This window comes from Bos grunniens, chromosome 14 (assembly GCF_055505025.1).
Source record: "Bos grunniens cultivar Pamir isolate PY7600 chromosome 14, Bosgru_T2T1.0, whole genome shotgun sequence".
Taxonomy (NCBI): domain Eukaryota; kingdom Metazoa; phylum Chordata; class Mammalia; order Artiodactyla; family Bovidae; genus Bos; species Bos grunniens.
Window position 1 is genome coordinate 46,508,746 of NC_141178.1, and position 20,572 is coordinate 46,529,317.

At 41.2% G+C, this 20,572-nt stretch overlaps 1 long non-coding RNA gene across 4 annotated transcripts in view; it reads left to right on the forward strand.

Moving 5' to 3' along the window:
* The window catches only part of LOC147359362 (uncharacterized), a 47,622-nt gene extending 33,920 nt beyond the window's left edge, over window positions 1–13,702 (forward strand). For all 4 annotated transcript variants that reach the window (XR_015140734.1, XR_015140735.1, XR_015140737.1 and 1 more), the window contains 2 exons: window positions 12,816–13,057; window positions 13,394–13,702. This is a non-coding gene — a long non-coding RNA (uncharacterized LOC147359362). The remainder of the gene's footprint in view (window positions 1–12,815; window positions 13,058–13,393) is intronic.
* Window positions 13,703–20,572: the final 6,870 nt, after the last annotated feature.

Below are 20,572 nucleotides of genomic sequence, written 5' to 3' on the forward strand. Positions count from 1 at the left end.
GCAAGAATACACAGAAGAACTGTACAAAAAAGAGCTTCATGTCCTAGATAATCATGATGGTGTATCACTGACCTAGAGCCAGACATCCTGGAATGTGAAGTCAAGTGGGCCTTAGAAAGCATCACTATGAACAAAGCTAGTGGAGGTGATGGAATTCCAGCTGAGCTATTTCAAATCCTGAAAGATGATGCTGTGAAAGTGCTGCACTCAATATGCCAGCAAATTTGGAAAACTCAGCAGTGCCCACAGGACTGGAAAAGGTCAGTTTTCATTCCAGTCCCAAAGAAAGGCGGTGCCAAAGAATGCTCAAACTACCACACAATTGCACTCATCTCACACGCTAGTAAAGCAATGCTCAAAATTCTCCAAGCCAGGCTTCAGCAATATGCGAACCGTGGACTTCCAGATGTTCAAGCTGGTTTTAGAAAAGGCAGAGGAACCAGAGATCAAATTGCCAACATCCACTGGATCATGGAAAAAGCAAGAGAGTTCCAGAAAAACATCTATTTCTGCTTTATTGACTATGCCAAAGCCTTTGACTGTGTGGATCGCAATAAACTGTGGAAAATTCTGAAAGAGATTGGAATACCAGACCACCTGACCTGGCTCTTGAGAAATCTGTATGCATGTCAGGAAGCAACAGTTAGAACTGGACATGGAACAACAGACTGGTTCCAAATAGGAAAAGGAGTACGTCAAGGCTGTATATTGTCACCCTGCTTATTTAACTTCTCTGCAGAGTACATCATGAGAAACGCTGGACTGGAAGAAACAGAAGCTGGAATCAAGATTGCCAGGAGAAATATCAATAACCTCAAATATGCAGATGACACCACCCTTATGGCAGAAAGTAAAGAGGAACTCAAAAGCCTCTTGATGAAAGTGAAAGTGGAGAGTGAAAAAGTTGGCTTAAAGCTCAACATTCAGAAAACGAAGATCATGGCATCTGGTCCCATCACTTCATGGGAAATAGATGGGGAAACAGTGGAAACAGTGTCAGACTTTATTTATTTGGGCTCCAAAATCACTGCAGATGGTGACTGCAGCCATGAAATTAAAAAACACTTGCTTACTCCTTGGAAGGAAAGTTATGTCCAACCTAGATAGCATATTCAAAAGCAGAGACATTACTTTGCCAACAAAGGTCCATCTACTCAAGGCTATGGTTTTTCCAGTGGTCATGTATGGATGTGAGAGTTGGACTGTGAAGAAGGCTGAGTGCCGAAGAATTGATGCTTTTGAACTGTGGTGTTGGAAAAGATTCTTGAGAGTCCCTTGGACTGCAAGGAGATCCAACCAGTCCATTCTGAAGGAGAGCAGCCCTGGGATTTCTTTGGAAGGAATGATGCTAAAGCTGAAACTCCAGTACTTTGGCCACCTCATGCGAAGAGTTGACTCATTGGAAAAGACTCTGTGCTGGGAGGGATTGAGGGCAGGAGGAGAAGGGGATGACAGAGGATGAGATGGCTGGATGGCATCACTGACTCAATGGACGTGAGTCTGAGTGAACTCCAGGAGCTGGTGAACAGGGAGGCCTGGCGTGCTGTGGTTCATGGGGTCGCAAAGAGTCGGACACGACTGAGCAACTGAACTGAACTGAAGCTAGAGTTAAAATTTTATCTGTTACATTAGAATAAAGAGAACTAACTCTAAAGCATAAAGGGATGAATTTAGAGCATGAAAGTTCCTTTTACGAATTAGAGCTTCAAGGTGAAAGGTACCTGCATGAATATATCAATTCATTGATGTTTGGGGATAATTTGTTAAAGCAGCAAATACTACCCTAACTAATCTACCAATTCTACTAATTCTACTAATGAAAGGATTAGTGAATGATTCAAAGTTAACTTCTTAGTCATATATGAGGTTTTTCAAGGAATTCATATAGGAGAGATGGGAGTGGGAAGGGATGGAGCAATTGTATATAGAAAATAGCATGAACAAAAGTGTAAGAATCTGAAAACGTGATCATATAAAATATTTTCAGTCATTCAGTATGATATCATATAATATCACATGTTAATTATATATTACTTATATATGTATTTTTAGATGTATACTATAATGATTCAATTTTAGTATATGTTTCTTAATGATCATCACAATAAGCCTAGGTAATGTCTGTCTCCATATGTGTTACATACATAGCAGTGTTTTTTAAATATAACAGAAAAAATGGGAAAGAACTAAATATTATTCATAGGGAATAAATTGTGGTCTAGCCACATAATGAAATATTATCTAGCAGTTAAAAACCCCTGAGAAGTGCTTTCACTTGTGACAATAAGGATAGATTTAAAAAATAGGTTGAATGAAGAAAACTAAGTTGAAGAGAATTTTATTACAGTATGGTAGAATTTATTTAAAAATTTGAAAATAAAAAATAATATAAATGTGTATATAACAAAATATAAAAGATTACATTGAAGAATATGTGACATTTTGATAGTGGCTGGCTCTGGAGAGAGAAGAAAATGGAACTGGGGAGGGAGAATTTAAAGTACTTCCATTTTATTTATAATATTTTTCTTTATAAGATGCAAAACCCCACAAAAATGAATTGGACAGAGGTATATTACAATGCTAATAGGTAGTGACTGTGGAAGGTAACACTTTGGGCAGTATTTTTCCTAGTCTTCATATATTTTCTCCATTTTTCAAATATTCTAAAATGACGAAGTATTACTTTCATAATTATCCCTCTATTTTTTAAAGCCATTCATGTCATAGGAACAATCATGGCAACCTTCACTTTAGAAGAAAAGCTGGGTAGCAGTCAGAGGGGACATGAGGGAAGCCTTATCAGCTACATCTACTGTTCTTTCCTAGTCAGGTGAAAGCCAGTGGGCTTACAGAGAGATTGATAATTTATAACAGTAGGATGTTCTGACTTCAGCAATGCTTATGGTTCTCTCCTATTTTGTACTGAGTGCATGAATCCCTAGTGATTGTGTACATATTTAATATATGTGGTCTACTTTTAGCCGTGTTCAGAAAGAAAACTTTCTGGTACTCTTTCTTTTTTTTTTAAATTTTAACTTCTGAAGTACATTTACAGTTTTGGTACTCTTTCTAAATGTATTATGCCCTAATTTTTTCCTCCTCCTGAAAATCTTCTCACGCTCCCACACTTAGATCTCTTAAATCAACCTCTCTTTCTATTGCCTTCTTTCTCATTCATCATTTTTTGTCAAACCAATCAAGCCAAAAGGCAGCCTGTCACAATGAGAGGAATATGGAATTTGAAATGAAAAACAGTGGATCTACTTCTGATTACTTGCATGATATGGAGCACATGACCATCTTTCTGTGCCTCAGTTTATCTCTCAATTGGAGAAAGTATCACCTGGACCTCAGGTGAATGACTTTGCCAGAACAACCAGATCACAGCTGTCAATGTGATTTGTAAACTAAAAAAAGCCCAAGTCAAGGTTTACCAGCTTTCTCAAAATAAATGAGCAGCTCTAGGATATCCAGGATGGAGGAAGGGTATAGTCATGTCCTTGATAATCAATGAGCTGAACAGTTTGAGGTGTTCATTTCAGTTCAGTCAAAGTCGTGTCCGAGTCTTTGTGACCCCATGGGCTGCAGCACGCCAGGCCTCCCTGTCCATCACCAACTCCCGGAGTTTACTCAAACTCATGTCCATTGAGTTGGGGATGCCATCCACCCATCTAATCCTCTTTTGTCCCCTTCTCCTCTTGCCTTCAATCTTTCCCAGCACCAGGGTCTTTCCAAATGAGTCAGCTCTTCGCATCAGGTGGCCAAAGTATTGGAGTTTCAGCTTCAACATCAGTCCTTCCAATGAACATTCAGGACTGATTTCCTTTAGGATGGACTGGATGGATCTCCTTGCAGTCCAAGGGACTCTCAAGAGTCTTCTCAAACACTACAGTTCAAAAGCATCAGTTCTTCAATAAGGTGTCTCTGAATGCAAATTACTAATTAATCTATGAGCTTGTACATGGGACACCCTGCTGTTCAGGGTGTCCTGACCACTCAAATCCATCAAGCAAGTCAGTGACCCTGGTACTTTTTTTTTTAGCTTTACATTTTTCTGTTCTTGGACTGACTTCTTGGCCGACATCCCATGAATTCAATTGCATACTGCCACAGTCCAAACCAAATAGAAATGTGCTAATATTAATAGTCATTCATTCATTCCATTTTAAATTAATTTTGTTTCTCTTTTTTATTTTTACTTTTCACCAGTATGTACTACCTATTTACTCCTTTTTAATTTAATTTTTATAATTTATTTATTTATTTTAACTGGAGGGTAATTACTTTACAATATTGTGATGGTTTGTGATTTAGGCACTTGTCCTTGTAGAAGAAGTGTGTTAGTCACTCAGTCGTGTCTGACTCTTTGCAACCCTATGGACTATAGCCCACCAGGCTCCTCTGTCCATGGAATTCTCCAGGCTAGACTACAGGAGTGGGTAGCCATCCCCTTCCCCAGGGGCTCTTCCTGACCCAGAGATGGAACCAGAATCTCCTCAATCGCAGGCAGATTCTTTACTGTCTGAGCCACCTTGTAGAAGGAAACAGGCAATAAACTCAACCAGTCAGGAAATTATATAAATTGTTAGAAAGTGATCTATACTATGTGATATGGATGTCATAAGGCAGGGGGAAGGCTAGGGAATAAAAGGTAGGACTGCCTTTTGATAGGATGGTGTTGAGACCTGGAGAGGCTGCCTCAGGTCTTCAGCTCCAGGAAGTGCATATTTGTTTTCTTTTGCTCCTGTAAAAAGTTACCCCAAACCTCCTGTAACAAGTTACCTCAAAACAGCACATGCTGTCTCAAGGTTTTTGTAGGTCAGAAGCCTTGGGTTGGCTTGGCTGGTTCCTTTGCTTTAGGTCTCAAAGGGCCAAAATCTAGATATAGACAGGCTTGGACTCTTATCTGTGGGCTCTGGTGAAGAAGTCGCTTTTTGGCCACTCAAGTCTTTGGCAGAATTGGTTCCCTGCAGTTGTAGGACTGAAGTCCTCATTTCCTTGCTGGCTCTCAGCTGGAGTTCTCTCAGCTTCTAAAGGCAGCCTACATTCCTTTAACAGCACAGCAAGGCCTTCTCATGCTTTGAATTTCTCGGACAACTTCCTGTTACAGTTCTGCCCTTAGTGGGAGAAACGTTGTTGCTTTTAAGGGTCCATATGGTTATACTGGTCTGTTATCCAGGATAATCTTCCTACCTTATGGTCTCTGACTTTAATTACATTGGTAAAAACCCCTTTTTTGCTATGCAGTGGAACAATTACAGGTCCTAGGGATAAGGTTGTGAGCATCTTTGCGAGGACATTATACCTCCCACAAAGTTTAAGGGCTCCAGCTGCTGCACCAAGGAAGGTCCGTGCCTGGGACACATGAGATTCTCTGACAGCTGACTTTTGGCTTTGGGGCTTCCCAGGTGGTGCAATGGTTAAAAAAAAAAAAATCTGCCTGCTAATGCAGGAGATACAAGAGACACGGGTTCTATTCCGGGGTTGAGACGATCCCCTGGAGAAGAAAAAGGCAATGCACTCCAGTATTCTTGCCTGGGAAATCCCATGGACAGAGGAGCCTGGACAGAACTACAGCCTGGGCTGTAGTTCATGGGGTCACAAAGAGTTGGACTGAAGCAACTTAGCAAGCACATTTAAGAGATATCGTGTGATTTTTGATCCTGTTTCCTCTGTAAAATGAAACAAATGATATGGACATAACGAGCATTCACACACATGCACGACTTTGGCTTGAGGACTCCCTGAGGGTTTTTTGGAACCTTTCTTAAATAGTGCATGGCTTTCTAGGACTCTGTCACCCAACCTTCTTTTCCTCTCCCCTTCACTTGGGTCAGGCTTACATCAAAGGAATTTTCCCTAGTAAAGTCCATGCACACTGAATCCCATCTTGATGTCTGCCTCTTAGAAGACCTGAACTCACAGAAGTGATACACCAGTGGAGACAGGCAGGTAGGAATGAACATCTGGGCTGGGCTCACCCACCACCCAGCAGCAGATGGAGAAGATGCTGTGCTGGTTGGTAGGAGGGACACCAAATTCCCTGACATGTGATATCATTTCCAATCCTAAATATTTCACTGGGGATGATCTAGAGATGAAAATGCTGTGGCAGGTGTAATATATGGGCATTGTAAAAAATCGGGGGAGCATTGCCTATAAAGACATCAGAATTAGTCAGTTACTGCTAAGCTGTGTTCACACTTTACAGAAGGAAAATGAAAAAATGGGGCTGTCAACAAGTATGACAGTCTTATGGCTTATAAAGAAGCTTTTATGTCCTATAGTGGCAGGGCAGACACAGGCTTAAGGTCTAATTGTTAGAGTTGCAAGGATGTTTGAAATCAGTCAGTGCAAGTCTACTTTGCAAAGTCAAGGGATCCTGAAACATGGAATGGGGATGTCTTAATGAATGCCCCTGAGGATGTGGGCTATCTCTGCAAGCCCACACCCTTCCTCCCAGACTCTGTGGGCTTGCCTAGGTAGCCCACTCTTTCATCATAAAAACTAACCCCTCAGTTAGAAGGTGCTGCAAAAGCCTCTACCCCACAGACTGCACATCTCAGGCACCCCAACTTCCTTCCACCTCCCCTGGGGATCAGACTTACATCACAATCTGATGATTCTCTTAGCCTTTTCAAGATGTCTACCAAAATGTTTCTAAGAGGAGTTTCCCCTAATAAAATCCTTCCACATCTGACTTATTTTTCGTGTCTATTTCTTGGAAGATCCAGATAAACAATGGTGGTCAAGGAGGGTCTCAGTGAAAAGGTGACGTTTGAGCCCAAGTCAGCAGGAGGTGGAGGCAGCTAGCCATGAGGGAATTGGGAAAAAAACATTCCAGGTGAGGAAACGGCAGCAGCAAAAGCCTTGATGTGAGCCCTCCCTGCTGTGCTCATAGAGACCGAGAAGGCCAGTGTAGCTGGAGAGGAGGCGATGGGGACCCATAGGAGCAGGCAGCCTGGCACCTGGGCTTCCCAGATGGTGCTAGTGGTAAAGAATCTGCCTGCCAGTGCAAGAGATGCAAAGGATGCAGGTTCAGTTTCCGGGTTGGGAAGATCTCCTGCGGTAGGAAAGGGCAACCCATTCCAGTATTCTTGTCTAGAGAATTTCATGGACAAAGGAGCCTTGTGGGCTACAGTCCATGGGGTCCCACAGAGTCAGATACGACTGCATACAGCACACAGCATAGTAGTAGGCAAGCTCAGGGAAGTAGGCAATTGGGAGCCTTTTACTCTGAATGACAAGGAAAGAAATTGCAGGGTTTTCAGCAAAGAAATTACATGGCATAGCTTAAGTTTTTAAAAATCTTTTTAAAAATTGAAGTATAGTTAATTTACAATGTTATGTTAGTTTCAGGTGTATAGCAAAGTGATTCAGTTATCCATATATATATTACAGATAGTGAATATAATTCTGTGTGCTATACAGTAAGACCTTGTTAGTAGTGTGAATATGTTAATCCTAAACTCCTAATTTATCTCTTCCCCTCCACTCTCCCCTTTGGTAACCATAAGTTTGTTTTCTATGTCTGTGAGTCTATATCTGTTTCATAAATAAGTTCACTTATATCAGTTATTTTTTAGATTTGACGTGTTAGTGATACCATATGATATTTGCCTTTTATGATAATCTTTAGGTCAGTCTGTGTTGCTGCAAATGGCATTATTTAATTTTTTATAACTGAGTGGTAGTCCATTGTGTGTGTGTATATATATATATATGTACCACATCTTCTTTGTCCATTCACCTATTGATGGACATTTAGGTTGCTTCCATGTCTTGGCTGTTGTAAATAGTGCTGCTCTGAATATTGGCGTGCATGTATCTTTTCAAATCAGAGTTTTCTCTGGATATATGCCCAGGAGTGGGATTACAGGGCCATATGGTAACTATTTTTAGGTTTTTAAGGAACCTCCATACCGTACTCCATAGTGACTGCACCAGTTTATAGTCCCAACTACAGTGTAGGAGGGTTCCTTAAATTCATTTTTAAAGGCTCTTTCCTACAGCTGTTTGAGAATTCAGTTGCAGGAGACCAAAGGCAGAAGCAGAAATATCAGTTAGAGTACTACTGGGAGATCCAGGTCAGGATGGTGGAATCAGCTGAGGGTGGAAGCTACAGAAGTGATCAGAATCTGGAAGTATTCTGAAGAGAGTGACAACTGAATTTCTTGAAGGACTGGGTGTGTTCTGCAAGAGGAAAGATGGTGACAAGAATGCAGATGCCACTTGATGAAACTGGAGAAAGGGGAAATTGCTTGGGGAGATCAGGAGTTGGGACAGGTTAAGTTTGAGACATTTATTTAGCACGTACATGGACATGTCAAATGGCTGTTGGATGTATGAGTCTGGTGTCCAGGAGACAAGTCTGGGCTGGAAGCATAAATTTGGGAGTAGTTGGCAGTAAGATGGTATTTAAAGCCATGAAACTAATTGAGCTCACCAAAGAGTGATTGTGGATAGCAAAATCACGTAGTGAATAAAATCATGTACGAGCAAGAATTTGTGAAAGCGAAAAGTGTTAGTCACTTGGTCGTGCCTGACTCTTTTCGACCCTATGGACTGTAGCCTGCCAGGCTCCTCTGTCTTTTGGATTCTCCAGGCAAGAATACTGGAGTGGGTTGATATCACCTCCTCCACAGGATCTTTTCAACCCAGGGATTGAACTCGAGTCTCCCACATTGCAGGCAGATTATTTATCATCTGAGCCACCAGTGAATTTGTATTACTCACAAATATCTATGTTCAAAAAGCACCAGAGCATCTGTATGATTTTTCTCTACAGCTGAAGTTCTATGATGCAAATTCTCAACCTGTTCACTGTATATCTCTGTTTAAGAAGCAATGTATTTTTTTACCTCCAACTTTCCTAAGTGATTAACAAAATTGAGAACTATAGTGAGCAAAAATGATTTTTATTTTCACAAATTATTCCACGTGTAGAACTGAAACCTAATGTTAGAGCTCAAGGCTAATTTGCTTATTAGGTTCATTTCTGTCTATATTTTATTCCTGAATTACATTCATCGTATTTTCCGTTTTCTTCTTTTTGGCTGCATTAAGACTAATAAAATCTATCTCCCTTATTATACATATTTAAAATTTGTGTTAACTGTTTAGAATCAGTCTTCACTGAATTCTCACAGGGAAATTTTCCCACATGTACTTCACAGAACAGTACAAAGGAAACTGTCTTATTTCCTCCATCAGTGGAGGAAAGATTTATTCAGTGAATATCCCCAGCCTGTTCTTCAGGGGAGCATTGGTATGGTATTGCAAGGGAGCTCTTCAGAATTCCGTCTCACTCATGTTCATTCAAATTCATTCATTTGAATGAACTAGTTCATTCAAAATACAGTAGATGACATCTCATTTTTACTTTATTTATTTGCCATGTCTCTTGGCTTTTGGGATCTTAGTTCCCTGACAAGGGATCAAACCCAGGCCCCTGGCAGTGCAAGCACGGACTACTGGGCCATCAGGGAACTCCCAGTAGATGATACCTTAGTGGAAGAGCCTTATAGACTCATGAATGTTTGGAGCTAAAAGGGATCACAGTGATCACTGACTCCCCCTCATCTTATAAATCAGTGGATCAAAGAAGAATCCATTTCCAAATATTGGCAATTCTTGCTTGTCTGTCTGCTTTCCCCATATATTAGGTTCCTAGGTCTGCTGGATAGGCTTCAACAACAAGAATTCATCTTCTCACCGTTCCAGAGGTCAGCACTCTATAAAATCAAAGTGTCCACAGGGCCACACTCCCACCAAACACTTGAGTGAGTGAGTGCTAGGTGACTTCAGTCATGTCTGATTCTTTTCGACCCTATGGATTGTAGCCTGCCAGGGTCCTCTGTCCATGGGATTCTCCAGGCAAGAATACTAGAGTGAGTTGCCATGCCCTCCTCCAGGGATCTTCCCGAACCAGGGATTGAACCTGCGTCTCTTATGTGTCCTGCATTGGCAGGTGGGTTCTTTACCACTAGTGCCACCTGAGAAGCCCAAAAGGCTTGAGAAAAGTATCCTTCTCTGCACCTTCCAGCTTCGGGTGTCTCCCTGATTTGTCACAGCATCACTCCAGATTCTTCCTCTGTCTCCAGTCTCTTCCTCAGTGTTTCTGTGTCTCAGAACTCTCTCTCCTTTTTCTAATAAAGACACCAGTCATTGGATTTAGGGTGGACCTAAGTCTGGATCCCAAGATTTTTAACTTAGTTACTTAATTACATCTGCAAAGAATCTATTTCAAAATAGAGTCATATTCATAGGTACCAGGAGTTGGAATTTGGATATATCTTTTGATGAGGGGTATTGTTTAATCCATTACACCATCCTTCCTTCTTTCCTTTCCTTCTTTCTTCTGTTCAATTAACTTCTCCCACCAGTTAGATCATTTTATCCTTTTCTGCATCCCTTTAATTCCCATCTATTCCTGACTATTTGTTGTTGTCCAGTCACTCAGTCATGTCTGACTCTTTGTTGCCCCATGGACTGCAGCACACTAGGCTTCCCTGTCGATCACCAACTCCCAGAGCTTACTCAAACTAATGTCCATTGAGTCAGTGATGCCATCCAACCATCTCATCCTCTGTTGTCCCCTTCTCCTGCCTTCAATCTTTCCCAGCATCGGGGTCTTTTCTAATGAGTTGGCTCTTTTCATCAGGTGGTCAAACTATTGGAGCTTCAGCTTCAGCATCAGTCCTTCCAGTGAATATTCAGGGTTGATTTCCTTTAGTGTTGACTGGTTTGATCTCCTTGCTGTCCAAGGGACTCTCAAGAGTCTTCTCTAGCACCACAGTTTGAAAACATCAGTTCTTTGGTGTTCAGCCTTCTTTGTGATCCAGCTCTCACATTCATACATAACTACTGGAAAAATCATAGTCTTGACTATATGGACCTTTGTCAGCTCTTTAAGAAGGTCAGAATCCTTCTTTTTAAAAAAGGGCTTAGAACAGAAGGGTTAGTTGGCTACCTCTACATTTGGCCCGGAGTAGCTATAGTTATAGTCCATTATCTCCCTCCATCTACTCTGTAATTTCTTTGTTTTTCACTCCGTAGGCCACTCTGGTTTAGTGGCCTACGTGGAAGAACAGGAACACTAATCCCTAAGGACTCTGAGCCTTTGGTTATCTTAACTTTACAGGCTGTGGTCCTGGCAGTTGTTATGATGCAAATGGAAGTACCAGGAGATATTTTGGTGAATCTGCCATGCTTCTGGCATATTCCTCCCTGGTTCCACTACATAGCAGGGCCCTTAGCTTGTCAATTATCAGGGCTGATTATAACTGGTCAGCATAATGGCCTGCTGGTCTCCCAGCATGAGGATCTCAAAGAGAATGGTTATAATCCAGCTTTGGGTTCAGGGGACCCAAATGTGCCCCACCTCCATTGGAACAAGGGCTTCAATGTCAGCCAGCTATTACCATAGAAGACACTGCTTCAGAGCTCAGTAGTCTCCAACCATAAACATGTATTACACACAGAGATTTCTTGGAAAAACTCTGCTTCGGCTGCCTGTCTGCTGGCTGGCTGGAGTGGTTCTGCTCTGTGTGTCTCTTTGTGGGTGTGACCTGGAGAGAGACAACTTCCATGTGCTCCAGTGGGACCCTTGGAGCTTTCAATTTTAGCAATGCCGTAGTGTTTTGTAACTGCTTGTCTGAAACCGTCAGATTTGGAGGACAAGAATTTTGTTCTAGTTGGCTTTTTTTTTTGGTTGTTGTTTGTTTTCAGGGCTTGGAATATGTGTGAATGCATATTGCATTACATTACATTGCACTTTAAGATTTACTTTATCTTTGTAGATTTTTAATTCACATGTCCTCTCTCTATTTCTTCCCCCAATGAGACATTTGTATTTTTCTTGCTGATTTTACAAGAACTCTTTATGTATGGGGATATTAAATCCCTTGCAGTAAACATCTCCCTTTAGAGATGATTAAAACGAAGGGTTGGGACTTCCCTAGTGGTCCAGTGGTTAAGAACCTGCCTTCCAATGCAGGAGACATGGGTTTGATCTCTGGTAAGGGGACTAAGATCCTGCATGCCATGGAGCAACTAAGCTGTCCTAGAAAAGATGCTTAACCTCTACCCTTCATTTTTATTCTAAATATTTTATTTACTTATTTGCCTGTCTTGGGTCTCAGCTGTGGCACACAGGGTCTTTGTTGCAGTGCTCGGGCTTCTCTGTAGTTGTGGAGTGAGGGCTCCATGACTACTGAGCTTGAGTGTTCTAGAGCCCTCACCCCACAACTAGAGAGAAGCCCGAGCGCTGCAACAAAGACCCTGTGTGCCACAGCTGAGACCCGAGACAGGCAAATAAATAAATAAAATACTTAGAATAAAAATGAAGGGTAGAGGTTAAGCATCTTCCCTAGGACAGCCAGTGAGAGTGAGCAAAAGGGTTTCCTGTGTTGATATAAACAACTCTCACTGTCACCAAAGAGACTTAACTGACTCCCCATCTCACTGTACACTTATGTCATAGTTGAACTCCAGATGATATTTTGATATCATTAAAGATGGGTGTGGGGAAGTGGTATGAATAAAATTAACAAGTGATTTGGATTTGTATAACTCTAGTATCAAGTTTCTTCCTAACTAGATTATGAAATCTTTGCAAGAAGAGAATATTTAGAAAATATTTCTTTTATCTCAGTATCTCCAGTGCAATCACACTGTCCGGTATGTAGCAAGAACTAGTTCAACATTATTTAAACATCAGTTAGTCAGTAGTCAGAATTTTGAAACTGTGGAGGACTTCAGATACTAGGCCCTGAAGAGTTTCCTAAACTGTCTTCTGTCTTTTGCAACAGTAACATCAAGAAGGGCTTCCCAGATGGCTCAGTGGTAAAGAATCTACTTGCTAATGCACGAAATGCAGGTTTGATACCTGGGTCAGGAAGATCCCCAGAGAAGAAAATGGCAACCCAGTCCAGTATTCTTGCCTTGGAAATCTCGTGGACAGAGGAACCTGCCGAGCTACAGTCCCGAGGGTCGCAAAAGAATGGCACACGACTTAGTGACTAAACAACAACAGCAACAATATCAGGAAAAGGTAATTCCACATTCAAAAATTTGAGAGGTCCAGCATACGCATTTTTCTAGAGTTATCATATTCATTAGCACCCTAAAGGCCCTGAAAAATTCTGCCATTAAGAAACATTTTACTCTGATTAATCTGGTGTGGAACACTCTTTCTCTTTTTCTTAATTAACAAAATGTTAATGTTATACTCAAGACTATTTGGGAAGAGTGATTCTGTTCTAATCACTAAATGCAATAGAATATTTAGTGAGCTAGTTCAACTTCTCCCAGCTGGTTGATAGCAGAGCTGGGGCTAAAATCAAGTCTCTTAACTTTTATTCCAATGTTTTTCTTTCCACTGTAACAGGCAGCAATTGTCGCTTAATGATAATTATGGGTGACAACAGTTGGAATGCCTCTGCTGCTAAGGGAAGGCGATTAAAGAGAAAAAAAGCATCATCAACACTTTATGGAAAACTTTTTAAAGTGATTATTCATATTGTATGTAAAAAATCTAGGAAAAAAAGTGTTTTCATTAGTAATTCACTATTAATTAAAATGCATGTCATTCGAAGTAGTGTCAATTGATGGTGTATTAGAAAACTCTTTGCTATCTGGTGCATTGTGCCTGTTTATATCTCCTTAGTGGAATTTTAATAAATCATCATAAGGGTGACTTTAATGGCTTATTTGAAGAAAACAAAGAATATCTCTTTCAGAAAGTCAGAAGGAAAATTGGATGGTGGGTGTCTAAATCAAACATTAAAGCTAGTATTAGAGGTCTGTTAGAAAGAAATTTTCTATTCCCCAGGAGCTATTGAGGCATAAGCAAAGTGGAACAGAAGACCCAAATGAAGTCTTTCTATTGCTTAAAAAATTGAATCTTTACTGATTTGAAGAAAGCTAGCGGAGAAAGTTATTATTTATTGAGCATTTATTTTTATCAGATATAATGTGTTATTTCACTTTATCCTTATAATATTTGTGAATGATGAACCGCATTATCACCCTCTTTCTACAGACAGAAAATTGAGGCATGGAGAGGTTAAGTAACTTTCTCTAGGAAGCATAATTAGGAAGTAATATGAGTGCCATTGGATCTCAAGCTTCAAGTTCTTTCATCGTTCCTTATTACATAAACTATTATTAACTTTCAAAGAAAAGTGTTGAAACAATGACCTCAGTTCCAAGTAGGTGTTAGAGAATGTACTGGACATGTGGTTCATCAGTCTCATTCTGGGTCTTCGATGGAGGTGTCTGATGATGCCTCAGTTCAGTTCAGTTCAGTTCAGTCACTCAGTTGTGTCCGACTCTTTGCGACCCCATGAATCGCAGCACGCCAGGCCTCCCTGTCCATCCTGCAAAGTCTACATCTAGAGGATGAAGCTGAACCTCCTCTGGGATCCAAGCGCTTAGCCTTCAAGGAAGCAAACAAAGATAAACACAAATGAACACCACCAACCACAAAAAGGATTACTCAGAACAAGAAAGAAAACAATGAAAACTAGAAACAAAGTTGGTTAATTTTTTCATCTCAGCCTTTCTTGGTAAGTAGAGCATAAAGTTGTCATAAAATATCAGATCAGTCGTTGAAAAGGAAATTTTTAAAAATTAGTATTGCTGTTTATGTACAGAATAATCAAATGCCCTTCTCAGCAAGTCCAGAAGTTTTTCTTCAGGAATGGCTCGGCAAGCCAGTGTGACTAATGATTGCATTTTGAAACAGACTAAGGCAGACACCTTACATGAATACTGGAAAAACCATAGCTTTGACTACACAGACCTTTGCTGGCAAAGTAATGTTTCTGCTTTTTAATATGCTATCTAGGTTGGTCATAGTTTTTCTTCCAAGGAGCAAGTGTCTTTTAATTTCATGGCTGCAGTCACCATCTGCAGTGATTTTGGAGCCCAGGAAAATAGTCTGTCACTGTTTCCATTGTTTCCCCATCTATTTGTCATTAAGTGATGGGACCAGATGCCATGATCTTTGTTTTTTGAATGTTGAGTTTTAAGCCAGCCCTTTCACTCTCCTCTTTCACTTTCATCAAGAGGCTCTTTAGTTCCTCTTTGCTTTCTGCCATAAGGGTGGTGTCATCTTCATATTTGAGGCTATTGATATTTCTCCCGGCAATCTTGATTCCAGCTGTGCTTCATCCAGCCTGGCATTTTGCATGATGTACTCTGCATTTAAGTTAAATAAGCAGGGTGACAATATACAGCCTTGACGTACTCCTTTCCCAATTTGGAACCAGTCTGTTTTTCCATGTCTGGTTGCAACTGTTGCCTCTTGACCTGTATACAGTTTTCTTAGGAAGCAAGTCAGGCTGTCCGGTATTCCCATCTCTTAATGAGATGGGAATACCGGACAGTTTGTTGTGATCCGCACAATCAGAGGCTTTGGCATAGTTAATAAAGCAGAAGTAGATGTTTTTCTGGAACTCTCTCTCTTTTTCAATAATCCAGTGACCTATGGTTTTTCTAGTAGTCATGTATGGATGTAAGAGTTGGACCATAAAGAAAGCTGAGTGCCAAAGAATTGATGCTTTTGATCTGTGGTGTTGGAGAACTCTCTTGAGAGTCCCTTGGACTGCAGGGAAATCAAACAAGTCAGTCGTAAAGGAAATCAGTCCTGAATATTCATTGGAAGGACTGATGCTAAAGCTGAAGCTGCAATACTTTGGCCACCTGACACGATGAACTGACTCATTGGAAAATACCCTGCTGCTGGGAAAGATTGAATGCAGGAGAAGGAGATGACAGAGGATGAGATGGTTGGATGGCATCACCAGCTCAATGGACATGAGTTTGAGCAAGCTCTGGAGTTGGTGATGGACAGGGAAGCCTGGCATGCTGCAGTCCATGGGGTCACAAAGAGTTGGACACAACTGGGTGACTGAACTGATGGCAGATACCTTAATGTCTGTATCTCTTTGGACTGCATCTTTGTGTATTCATAAGAAAAGGAGATGATTAGTGTTATGCCGAATATCTTCATTAAATACAGTTTTAATCTCTGATGTGGAATATCTGGACAATAATGAATGAAGATGCAATTTTCTGAAATTGTCTTCTTCTTTCCATCCACATAGATGATGGGCTAGCATGTGATCCTCAGTAATTCTTCCCCATCCTTCACTGACCTCTGTTCTTTATGCTCACTCAGTCATCTTAGTTCCATCTTAGCCTTTGACCTCTTGATCCATCTCTTACATATCAGAGTCTGAACCATCACTTCTCGTCCATTCTCTCTCCCATTTCTTTGTCCCTATTACATCAAAGCTAGTGGAGGTGATAGAATTCCAGTTGAGCTATTCCAAATCCTGAAAGATGATGCTGTGCAAGTGCTGCACTCAATATGCCAGCAAATTTGGAAAACTCAGCAGTGGCCACAGGACTGGAAAAGGTCAGTTTTCATTCCAGTCCCAAAGAAAGTCAGTGCCAAAGAATGCTCAAACTACCACACAATTGCACTCATCTCACACTCCAGTAGAGTAATGCTTAAAATTCTCCAAGCCAGGCTTCAGCAATATGTGAACCGTGAACTTCCTGATGTTCAAGCTGGTTTTAGAAAAGGCAGAGGAACCAGAGATCAAATTGCCAACATCCGCTGGATCATGGAAAAAGCAAGAGAGTTCCAGAAAAACATCTATTTCTCTTTATTGACTATGCCAAAGCCTTTAACTGTGTGGATCACAATAAACTGTGGAAAATTCTTCAAGAGATGGGAATACCAGACCACCTGATCTGCCTCTTGAGACATCTGTATGCAAGTCAGGTCAGGAAGCAACAGTTAGAACTGGACATGGAACAACAGACTGGTTCCAAATAGGAAAAGGAATACGTCAAGGCTGTATATTGTCACCCTGTTTATTTAACTTATATGCAGAGTACATCATGAGAAATGCTGGACTGGAAGAAACAGAAGCTGGAATCAAGATTGCCAGGAGAAATATCAATAACCTCAGATATGCAGATGACACCACCCTTATGGCAGAAAGTGAAGAGGAACTCAAAAGCCTCTTGATGAAAGTGAAAGTGGAGAGTGAAAAAGTTGGCTTAAAGCTCAACATTCAGAAAACGAAGATCATGGCATCCAGTCCCATCACTTCATGGGAAATAGATGGGGAAACAGTGGAAACAGTGTCAGACTTTATTTATTTGGGCTCCAAAATCACTGCAGATGGTGACTGCAGCCATGAAATTAAAAGACGCTTACTCCTTGGAAGGAAAGTTATGACCAACCTAGATAGCATATTCAAAAGCAGAGACATTACTTTGCCAGCAAAGGTTCGTCTAGTCAAGGCTATGGTTTTTCCAGTGGTCATGTATGGATGTGAGAGTTGGACTGTGAAGAAAGCTGAGCGCCGAAGAATTGATGTTTTTGAACTGTGGTGTTGGAGAAGACTCTTGAGAGTCCCTTTGACTGCAAGGAGATCCAACCAGTCCATTCTAAAGGAGATCAGCCCTGGGATTTCTTTGGAAGGAATGATGCTAAAGCTGAAACTCCAGTACTTTGGCCACCTCATGCGAAGAGTTGACTCATTGGAAAAGACTCTGATGCTGGGAGGGATTGGGGGCAAGAGGAGAAGGGGACGACAGAGGATGAGATGGCTGGATGGCATCACTGACTCGATGACATGAGTCTGAGTGAACTCCGGGAGTTGGTGATGGACAGGGAGGCCTGGCGTGCTGCGATTCATGGGGTCACAAAGAGTCAGACACGACTGAGCGACTGATCTGATCTGATCTGATTACATCTACTCAAACTGTCCTAATTATTTCAGACTGCCACTCTGTTCTCCCTTCACCTTCTTCCCTCCTCAACCAATTTCATGTTTAGATGGATCTGAACCTCCATCAGCACCACCCTAGATTCCTCAAAACTTAACTTTCCTGCCTCTTCTTCCACCTTTCCTCCTTCTCTGTCTTAGATTCTTCCCTCTCACACACACACCAACCTGTGTAACTCCCTGTCTACCTTCTCTTCTGTTTTTAGGCTTCTAGTTTCTGCAAAACAGAGACCACAAAACCATACTGATTAGGTACCCATTTGATGCTACCTGTGGAACACTGATTAATTTTATAGCTATATAAGACTGTTAATGTATAATCTTTCTCCCTTAGATATTTTCTTATGGAAACATTCATGTGTATCTTCCACGTGCTGACCACTCTCCTGTGCTTTCAGATGATGAAAACTAGCCTTGCAGACTGAGCTCTCCACCCTCAACCAATGAGTCTCAGTTCTTCACCTGTAAAATCTCTCAGTGGGAGTGTACTGTCTGCACAACCTTCAGCTGAATATATTTGTATAAAGTTCCTTAAAAAAAAAAAACAACCATATGAACTACCATATGACCCAGCAATCCCACTCCTGGGCAGATACCCAGAGAAAAGCATAATTTAAAAAGACACATGCACCCCAGTGTTCATTGCAGCACTATTTACTATAGCCAGAACATGGAAGCAACCTAAATGTCCATCAACAGAGAATGGATAAAGAAGATGTGGTACATATGTACAATGAAATATTACTCAGTCATAAAAAGGAACAAAATTGGGTCATTTGTAGAGATGTCAATGGACCTAGAGACTGTCAGATAGGGTAAAGTAAGTCAGAAAGAGAAAAACAAATATCATATGTTAATGCATATATGTGGAATCTAGAAAAATGCTATAGATGAAAGTGAAGTCACTCAGTCGTGTCTGACTCTTTGTGACTGTAGCCTACCAGGCTCCTCCATCCATGGAGTTTTCCAAGCAAGAGTACTGGAGTGGGTTGCCATTTCCTTCTCCAGGGGATCTTCCCGACCTAGGGATCGAACCCAGGTCTCCCACATTACAGGCAGACACTTTACCATCTGAGCCACCAGAAAAATGGTATAGATGATCTTATTTGCAAAGCAGAATTAAAGACACAGAATAGAGAACAAATGTATGGCTACCAAGGGGGAAAAGGCCAAATGTATGGATACCAAGGATGAACTGGGAGATTGTGATCGATATATATATACTATTGATACTATGTATAAAATAGATAACTAATGAGAACCTACTCTATAGCTCAGGGAACTCTATTCAGTGCTCTGTGGTGACCTAAATGGGAAGAAAATCCAAGAAAGAAGAGATATATGTATACATATAGCTGATTCACTTAGCTGTACAGAAATTAACATTATAAAGCAACTATACCCCAATAAAATTAATTTTAAAAAATATCTATGTAAAATGTGCTATGAACTCCATCTTGGCCTCCCTTTCAGCCATTATTTGATGCTTCATTGAACCATTTCTACATGTAATGCCTGACAAAGGGTGTACCACTGATAGTGAAACTCCTGCAATTGAGCAAAAAGAAAGAATCATGCTTTTTTTTTTTTTTTAAGAAAGGTTTAAGTTTTTTGAGGTATAAGAAAATTGTATAAGTAGAATGTCTTTGATTTCAAATAACAGAAAATTCTGACTTACAGTGATTTAAATAATAAATAAAAATATATTACCTCACCTAATGAGAGGATAGGTTTCAGAGTTGATACAGTGGCTGAATATCATCAAGGCCCTACGTTTTGCATTTTTTTCTCTGCCTCCTCCCTGTGTTAGCTTTCTCTCAGGCTGTCTTGCCTTAGTGCTATAAGATGGCAGCAGTGATTGCAGAGATAATCAAGAGACAGCAGTGTTCAGAGACAGAAAGAGACTGTCTGTCCCTGGGCCTCCTTCTGTGTGTGTGCACACTCAGGACTTCCCCGGTAGCTCAGCAGTTAAAAAAAGTAAAGTGCTTAGCTCTGTCCGACTCTTTGCAACCCCACAGACTATAGCTCGCCAGGCTCCTCTGAACATGGGATTCTCTAGGCAAGAATACTGGAGTGGTTTGCCATGCCCTCCTCCAGGGGATCGTCCCTACCCAGGGATTGAACCCGCGTCTCCTATGTCTCCTGCTTTGTAGGCAGATTCCGGCCTTGCCTAGTGGTTCAGATGGTAAAGAATCAGCTTGCAGTGCAGGAGACCTGGGTTCAATCCCTGGGTTGGGACAATCCCCTGGAGAAGGGCATGGCATCCCACTCTAGTATTCTTGCCTGGAGAATCCCATGGACAGAGAATCCAGGCAGGCTACAGTCCATGAGGTAGCAAAAGGGCCTCCTTCTGTCGGTGAGCAAAACTATCCCTAGAACCCTCAGTGGCGTCACCATCACCCACCATGACTAGCATGACTGGCTGTCAGTTACAATTTACCTTTGGAGTCAGAAGTGAGGAAAAGTTTGGACACCCAAGCAACTCCAAGGGTAAATCTTAATTAGCTCTAACTAAACTGTCCATGAGAGTCATGATCCATTATTACTGGTTCCAGTGTATGAGGGTCCTAGTTCTAGTGACTCTTCTTGCTACTTCTGTGCCCTTCGTTGGTGCACAGGAATCAAATTTGCTACCACAAGACCTGAAAATACATTATGCCGTGTTCTGAGATCCTATCTGCTGGCAGCTAGGATCTGTTTTTGTCCTTGTGGGTCTGACCCACCATGCCATCATCCTGTTTGTGCTCTGTCCTAGT